We start from the raw sequence: 8871 nt of genomic DNA on the forward strand, positions 1-8871 counted from the left end.
TACAAATTTGAGCATCGACTATTTGGCTGCCATATTGGCTTGTGACGTTGCTGATGCTTTCAAAGGATTGTTGTTTTTGTAAAGCAATATTTGTAATTTTTGCGGGTGACATTTCTACATGTGAACGCAAGTATGTACATATGTTGTGTATAGATTATTTGTGTGGGAATCTCATACGCACATATTTTTATGTGTACGCATATAAGTATGTATGTTGTGTATGCGTTCTTTGTGTGCCAATGTCATACGCACGTATTTATGTATGTACATATGAGCAGCGCGCAAATGTTATATATTTGATAAGGGGCCATCCATAAATTATGTCACATGAATTTGAGGACTTTTTAACCCCTCCCCCCGTCCTTGTCACAAGTTGTCACATTTTGAAATAGCCCCCCCCCCCCTTTCGTGACGTCACGCATTTTCCAATTTTATGGATTTATCAAAAAATAAAAAAAGAGGTTATTCTATTTATTCTTATATTTATTGAATAATCTTTAATAAAATAAACATATAGTTAAATATTAAAGTACAGACACAACGAACGACTAGTCAAGAAATAATAGATACTTAATTATGCTAATCAAAAACAACAAACTGAATTATCTTGTGTCCATGGACTTTTGACCCACTCCTTTATATCATTTATTACTGGTAAATCAGGCACTTCATTTTCGTTCTGAATTTGGATGTCAGGAACATCTTTCGTATCAACATCGTCTTCTTCCATCCATAAAGCATCGTCATCATTCATTAAACAAAGAATCTCTCGGGTACGTCTAGCCGCAATTCTTTGAGGACGAATTTTCGCGATAGGTAACAGCTCTTGTTTTTTATGTGATTGTTTGTGTTGATTGGTGGCTCTATATGAAGAAAACTACAGGCCACATATGCTACACGATCTTTTAAAGAAGTATGACTCGACAAAAGGGCAATAACAATCATATGGAACTTGTTTCAGATGGGATGATGCTTGGAGATTTAATAATATCTGTAGTAATAATGGAGCAAACTTATAGTCGTATAGTCATCACTCCCTTGTTACTCCATAACCTTCTGATGTCTGCTTAATTGACACAGGTGGTGGAAATCCTTCTTTTAATAATTTCCAAAGACTAGAACGTTTTACACCGCAACATGCAATAGTTTCACATTTAACTATTTGTATAATAATATTGTGACTCACGTATATGATTAGCATACCAAGTAGCGTTATTTTTCAACATCATAGCCTATTCAATATCCAGTCCAGTAACAGTTGGTGCAACACATTCAGCAACGACTGGAAAATTATCAATGACTAACTTGCTCCAAATGTCAGCCAACACATTGCCCGCACTTTCTTTTTCTAGATCTAACAGCCCTATTCTCATGCCCTCACAAAAGTCACCAACCTCACTACAGTGATGTTTCACACTGTAGTGAGGGTTACCTTATTCTGGCGAAAATTCGAAAGCTCAAATGCTCACTATTATCACAAATATCTGTGACGTGCGAAAGCAGCAATCATAATAGAAAACATCTGTGTTTGTTTTGTTTTAAATCAATATTTTGCATTTTTTAAAAAATATTTGAGCATGGAGGAACTGTTCTTTGTATGTGCAGAAGTCGAATATATGTATCTTTTGATCTGCGTTTCCTGGCGTGTTTGTATTTTTACGGGCATGGCTCTTACCAAAAATGCGTTGGTAATAGTTATATGCTCTCTATGAGCCAATCCTCTGTAAAAATAAATATATACATATATACATATATGTAAGTTACTTACTGTCACTGTACATTTCTGAGAATGAATAAAAAGACATCTACATATGTTTAAATAATTCATTTTATTTTATTTCATTTTTTTATTTTTTTACATACATTTTTATTATTACTTATTTAAATATTATATATATGAAATTATTGTATATACATATATATATGTATATTTAAAATTTGCAAAATTACTTACATATGCTGATTATCCATTTGTGTGTCCATTTTTGTATGCTTATTTTTATTAAAAAAGCTGTTTGACAGCAAAAAGCTTTTTACCTCACGTGGTGACTTTTTTAAGCTTTTTTCTTATGAGGTTTGAGCAAGAATAGCCTCACAAATTATGCTTCACAAGAAATCTCTCAAATATTTCCTCTCAACTCAGTTGAGAGGTTTTTTCAGAATAGGGCTGTAAGTCAGTAGTTCGATTACTTGAATCAAGATGTGACCCAAAATCATTATGATTTAATAGTACACCAGTAAGTTCGCGACTGAGAGGTGCCATGCGTCGTTCAACTCTGTTAAATACACTCCTTTCTGTGGCATTTGTAGCTATATAAATTGCATCTAAATGAAAATCTTTAAAATGTTTTAAAGCTGTAACTATAACTCGGGAGACATTTTTGTAACTTTGATTATAAATATAATATATAAATAAAACAAAGTACGATTCGCAGAAGAGCCCCAATTTTTACAAATTTATTGTAACGAACGGACACGGCAAGTATACCTCAACAAGTTATACTCGTACTTGTAAGAAGCAGGGGCAGTAAAAAGGTTTGTTACAACTTAAGTATTAAAAAACAAAGATTGTGTTTATAAATGTTTAATATTTTTTGTTTACCTTTAAATTTTACGTTTGTACATCGCAAATTTTGAAATGTGATGTCACAAAGCTTTTGATCCCCCCTGCCCCTTGTCACACAATGTCACTTCTGAATGATACCCTATCCCCCCTTCAGGGTGTGACGTAATTTATGGATGACCCCTTAGTGATAATCAGCCCTATCACACAATCCATCGTAGACTGTTTTTTCGGGAAAGTTACGAAACTGCTATCATGCAATTCGAACAGTTCCGAAAATAAGTTCTAAATTCGTAGAGTTGCATTCACTGAATTCACTCGGAACGGAAAACTTTTAAGTTTAGCGGAATTTTTGTACGACAGGTTTGTGCTAACGGAGAAATAAATTTCGATATGTGGGAGTCGTGATTACTGCCAGGAAAAACATTGATTAAGATGTTTGAAATTCGAATTTGTCACCAAAATTACAATCATGGCATTGATACTAAAGTATCCTTTGTGGTTATAATAGAGAAACTTATCTTTAGTTGGAGCAACGATTTTAAGATGTGTCCCGTCTACACACAAAATCGCGCCTGAAAATCCGTATTTCTGAAAAAAAACTTTTTCGCTTCACTTTTTTCAACGATACTTAACTCGAGATTTATCCACTGAGGGCACAAATGGGACTGAAGCAATCCCAATATTTCTTTTAAGATGCAAAAAAATGTTGACTGAGCCATTGGAATATCGAAGTCTTTACCCACTCCATGCTGATAGCCTCCTTCAGCTAAAAACCGTAAAACCGAAGACAATCGATGAAGTAAAGATATAGATGACGATCTTGAAGAACTTGCATTCCTCTCTAGAACATCGAGAACATACGTAAAGGCCGCCTTATTTAAGCGATAGTTTTTAATAAATCTATTTTAGAAAAATAATTTAACAATGAATTTTTGTGGATTTTTGAACTGTACATTGTTTCGTCCACATCGAAAGTTGCTCTTGTCCCTCAGTGATTTTCGGTGAATTTTTAGATCACGCCGACTTCTCTCACGTTCTTCCTCAAGCAACATAAATGAAAACGTTAGCGAATACATATTTTTTGTTCGTAAAATCAATTTGAATATAAACGATTTCACTTTTATTAATCAAAATTTTAATTTTTTCTTCTACACAGCTGATTTCGAAATGTCAAAATTCAAAATGAAGTCTGGCAACAAAAGTTTCGAATTCACATGAATTCAATGATAGCAAATTATGCGTATTCGTAGCGGGCATTCGTATTCGTAGCTTCGCTACGATGGATTGTGTGATAGGGCTGAATATGATTTGAATTTGCGAAAGCGAACATAAACACATATGGTCATGATACATGTGCATATAAGTTTTGAATGATAAAATGTACGATTAATGTACATTTATCACTATTGTAATATATTTCATTTTTTTAATAATACGATATAATAATAATATCTATTTGTTTTATACATACAAATGTTATGAAGTATTCATATAAGTATGATTTGATATATTCAAAAAATAATTATAAAATAGGCTTTATTTTCACATTAACATTGCACATGTATTCATTAACAGGCACAAAAAGAATTCATACGAATACACATGTTTGCATATAAACGTATAAAAATATAAGCAAAAGAGCGAACATGCGTCTGTTAGAGCAATACATAGTTTTGAGCATAATTTTTATTTCACGCTCAGCTCTGTTCAAGCGAAAATGTTAAAATTTCAGTGGTGTTGAAACTGGACCATCTCGACCGAGTTAGCCAAAAATATTTTTACGTTCTTCGCGCCGTGAACCTTCTCTATGATAGACGTTCTCTGCACGACCCCAGGTTGTGAAATAAAATGCTTGCGACGCTTTCAATCTGTGAGTTATCGCTCTTTTAACATAAAGCTTAGTATTCAGCTCTGAAGAAATGTAAAAATTTTATATAAAACAACGCTTAAGAAATGATCAAGAAAATTTACCGCTGGTACGCAGCTCTAAAGAAATCTAGTACTAATTTTTAATAAATTTTTTCAATAAAATGCGAATATGGCAAACCTGGTTTTGCGAAGAAACATGAAATTCTTGAAGGAAATTCAAAGTAATCGTTAAATTCATCGTAAATTAGTTAAAATCATTATTATGCAGTATATTCCATTTTGAAATGTTGTATAAAACTTACCAATCATCAACAACATTCCTTAAATCGCAAGGAAAATATTTATGTTACTACACACATTCATACATACATACATATTACGCAAAAAGTCTATTTTCTTTGTTTATTCTCTCTTGCTCTTCTAATGTGGATCATTCACAATGCGTAACCAGCTGTCAAAATTACTTGAAGGAATAATGTAATTGCGCAATTACTTGAGAGCTTGAGAGAGTCGTATGAAGAGTGGGCGTGATTTTATCCACTATCACAATGTATGAAGAAGGCCTATAAAAATTAATTCCACTCATCAAGTTTGGTTAATCTAGCTTTAGCAGTTTGGATGATATGTACATTAAACCATTTAGAAAGTGGGGGTCACGACCACCTTCAAAACAGTTTTAGTCAACAAGTTGTCCTCGGCACAGAGATCCCCTGTCCCAAAGTGCAGTTTTGTATCTTAATTTGGTGATAACTTATGTAATTTTGTGTATTTTTTGCTTAATAACGTTTTGTAAGCATGGTAGTAGTCAGATTACACCCATTTTCAACAACTCCCTTGAGTGTCAAGTAACACATGTAACGAGTTTCATCAAGATAGAGGTATCTCAATTTCTACTCAAGTAATCGCTTTCACGGACGGATCAACGAACAGGCATCCACCCTGATTTTAACTCATCTCGTCGTTCTGATCATTTATATATATGCATGTGTATAATTATATTATATATCTCTATTGATTTTAGGTGGTACAAACAACCGTTAGGTGAACATAGCTATTATACCCTGTAGCAACATGTTGGAAAAGTATAAAAATAATCGCAACTTTATCAATTTTGAAAAAAAATAAAATAAAGATCGGACAAACAATAGAAAGATACTGCATGGCTCTCCCTGCCATTCTCTCTTCATATAGCAGGTGATGAAGTCGACGTTGATTTTATGCATAAGCTTAGACATAATAGCGGAAGCATCTCTGGGTTGGAAAGTGACCAATAGTACAAATTAAACCTCAGCTTATTTGTTGATCAAATATGAACTTAATGGTTTTATTCTACCAAAAGCAACGACAATGCGATCACCACAAGGCAGAGAATGACAGAATTAAAGATCGAACTTTGTTAGATTATGCCAGATATCTGAAGCTTGCAGATAAGAGTGGAGATATTGGTATTTGAATGGCTTCACAAAGACAGGCTGGTGAACACTGCTGTTGTATCATGGCTCGAACCCTATGCACCTTTTGAAAAAATAAAGTACTAAGGCCTTATCCTTGGTAGGAAGACGGATATTGCACTAAAGGAGCTATGGAAAGCGGTTGATTAGTTGTTGTTGTAACGGTTATCTACCTATTATTTGGGTGGTAAGGTTCAGATAAGTTGTCATCGAGGTCATCCAACGCACTATGGTCGGAAATTTCATTTCGTTGGCCAAAAGTCAAAATTTTTGCAGTCCCGAAATATGTTGCGGTTTCTGAAATCTGGTAGTCAACGCTCCAAAACAACCAAAAATGAATTTTGTTGTTGTAATATGCAATTCACCGTTATTCGGTGAGTCATCAAAGTTGAATTTGTTTGCTTCATTTGTAAACATAATTGCGTTCGGTGTTTTATAGTGCTTACTTCAATTGCTTGTTAAAGCTGAAAACGAAGCGTGTTAAATAAAAGTTTAAATGGAACACGAAGGTGATGGTAAGTTTATTAATTTTGTAAAATATAATACTCAAAAGTTGGATACTCTAAAAAATATAATAACTTTTTCCAAAAGTCTTTAACATTTTGGAATTTATTTTATTTTTTAAGTTTGAGTAAGCTTAACACATTTTGTTTAGGAGTGTTAAGCATAAGATTAAAAACCAAAATTACTTTGAAGTGTTTAGTTTTTGAAAATGTTTATCTCGATTTGCGGTTTTTGAGTAAATTTTTTTTTTCAGTCGTCATTTGTTTACAGAATTCAGCAGTTTTTGATATTTGGTTGAAAAGAGTATATCCGGAATGAGTTGTGGAAAGAACTAAGTCTTCATGTTGATGTTCTGAAAGCAGGTGGTTGTGGTTCCACAAATGACGGCAACACGTCGCGAAGAGAATTTACGGAATATGATAAATTTTCGAAAATTTTAGGAGTAGACACTGAATTAATATTTCGAATGAGAATAATATTATTATGTTTATCTTGTCAATTTTCCCTAAATTTGGATAAATTTGAAGAGTATTGCTTTCAAACTGGTCAATTATATCAAAGCAAGTACCCCTGGTTGCCAATGACTTCCACAGTACATAAAGTTATAGTTCACTCAAAGCAAATAATGCAGAATACACCACTTCCTGTTGGTTACTTCGGAGAGGATGCAGCTGAGTCACGAAACAAAATATATAAAAGCGACAGACTGCACCATGCACGTATGACTAGCAGCATTGATAATCTTTTCGATGTATTTCATAGAGCTCTTGACACATCGGATCCATTAATTTCATCTCTTCGCTTAAATACACGTGTGCGCCAAAGGAAGCGTTTAACGCTGCCACTAGAAGTAAAGGAATTATTGTATTGTGAGGATATCGGTGAAACATGTGCGACTGAGAATTTAGAAAATATGGATGGCGACGCGGACGATTATCCAGAAGAACTTGAACAGGAAATTACATTTTTGGATAATGAATGGTTTTTAAATTAAAGAGTTTAATAAAATTTTAATATTTTCGTAAATACGTGTGTAAATTATATTTTCAATTTCCAGAAACAACATATTTACTCGTAAGTATCGTATATTTTTTCATTTAGAACTAAAAAAATAGAAACTCAGAAAGAAAAGGAACAAAAATTTTATGTAAACATTTTTTTTAATTTTAATTCTAAATGTTGATAATTAAAAAAAAAAATTATTATTTTATACAAAAACACTTAAATTATACTGCAACTTCAAATTCCAGTTAAAAATTCCGTTATTTTAAGTTTTAATAGTTTTGGCCAAGAAAAGTGATGTTTCCGACCATAGTGCAACGGTAGGCTCACGAAACGTGCTGCGAAAACACATCAACTTATTGGAGATGAGTTCGTTATGTTCCTTATCCGATCGGGAACATCAAAAGACCTCCTGTTATAGCCCGGAGTGTAGTGCTCTGACATGTCTAAAGCTTCGTCGTCTGCGATTCTCTGCATCCAGCCGACCATATTGGTGCGGCGTAGTTAAGGACTGGATGGTAGATTGTCTTGTATGTTGCCAAAACGTTTCTTCTGTGTTAGGCTCCTTGCAGTCAAGTTGCGAATAAGGTCAGAGAAATAGCCATTTACTTTTGAGCACATGTTATCGATTCCATTGACCGACATCATTATCGTGCAATCATCAGCATACAAGGTGATAGAAATTCCCTCTGGTGGTTCAGGTAGTTTCGAAACGTTCTTCCTGCCCCTTGTTTAATTCTTCTCAATTTGGAATTTTTACCTTGAAACAGTATGGATGAATGCGGACCGCGTAGGTAGTTCATAGTTCACCTCAACCCTGGAGAGAGTGTGGATTGTTCGATGTACTCAAGTAATGTTGTGTGGTTCGCTGTGTCAACGGCTTCTGACAAGTCCAATGGTACGAGGATTGTTCCCTCAGTGAATGGTTTTTGTGAGGCCATGAACTTTTTGGGAATTATTGACGTTAAATGCTGTACACTCATGCCTCAAGTGTCTTCTCTACTAGAGAAAGGAGAGTTATCGGGCGATAGGACTCTGCTTTGTTGACGGATATCCCAGGTTTCAGTAGTGGAACCACTCTTACTCTTTTCCGCACATCGAGTATTTGAAGAGTGGACAGCGACAGATTGAAGACCTTAGCATCAGTATGTTTATTCCATATGGGCCTTCACGTCCACTTATGTTGGTTTACCATTTGCCGAGCTTATTAGCAAAAACAGCTGCTTCGGCTAGGAAATTGGGCCAGTGTTCAAAGATTCTTTCAGCCGGAATGAAGCGAGCGGTAGCAGCTGGGATCACATTGCAGAAATAACGTTCGCCGATTAGGTAGGAATGGGTGGTGCAGAAAAGGTGCTCTCTTGATGCGAAAGTTAGCATAGGTCGCCAGGTTATGCGTTTTATTAGACCACTGCTAGCGATGGTTATATGGGGACTTTGAAATTCATGTCGAATCGTCAATGCCAAAGATCGTAATGCGCG

The sequence above is a fragment of the Bactrocera dorsalis genome, chromosome 4, assembly GCF_023373825.1.
Source record: "Bactrocera dorsalis isolate Fly_Bdor chromosome 4, ASM2337382v1, whole genome shotgun sequence".
NCBI lineage: Eukaryota > Metazoa > Arthropoda > Insecta > Diptera > Tephritidae > Bactrocera > Bactrocera dorsalis.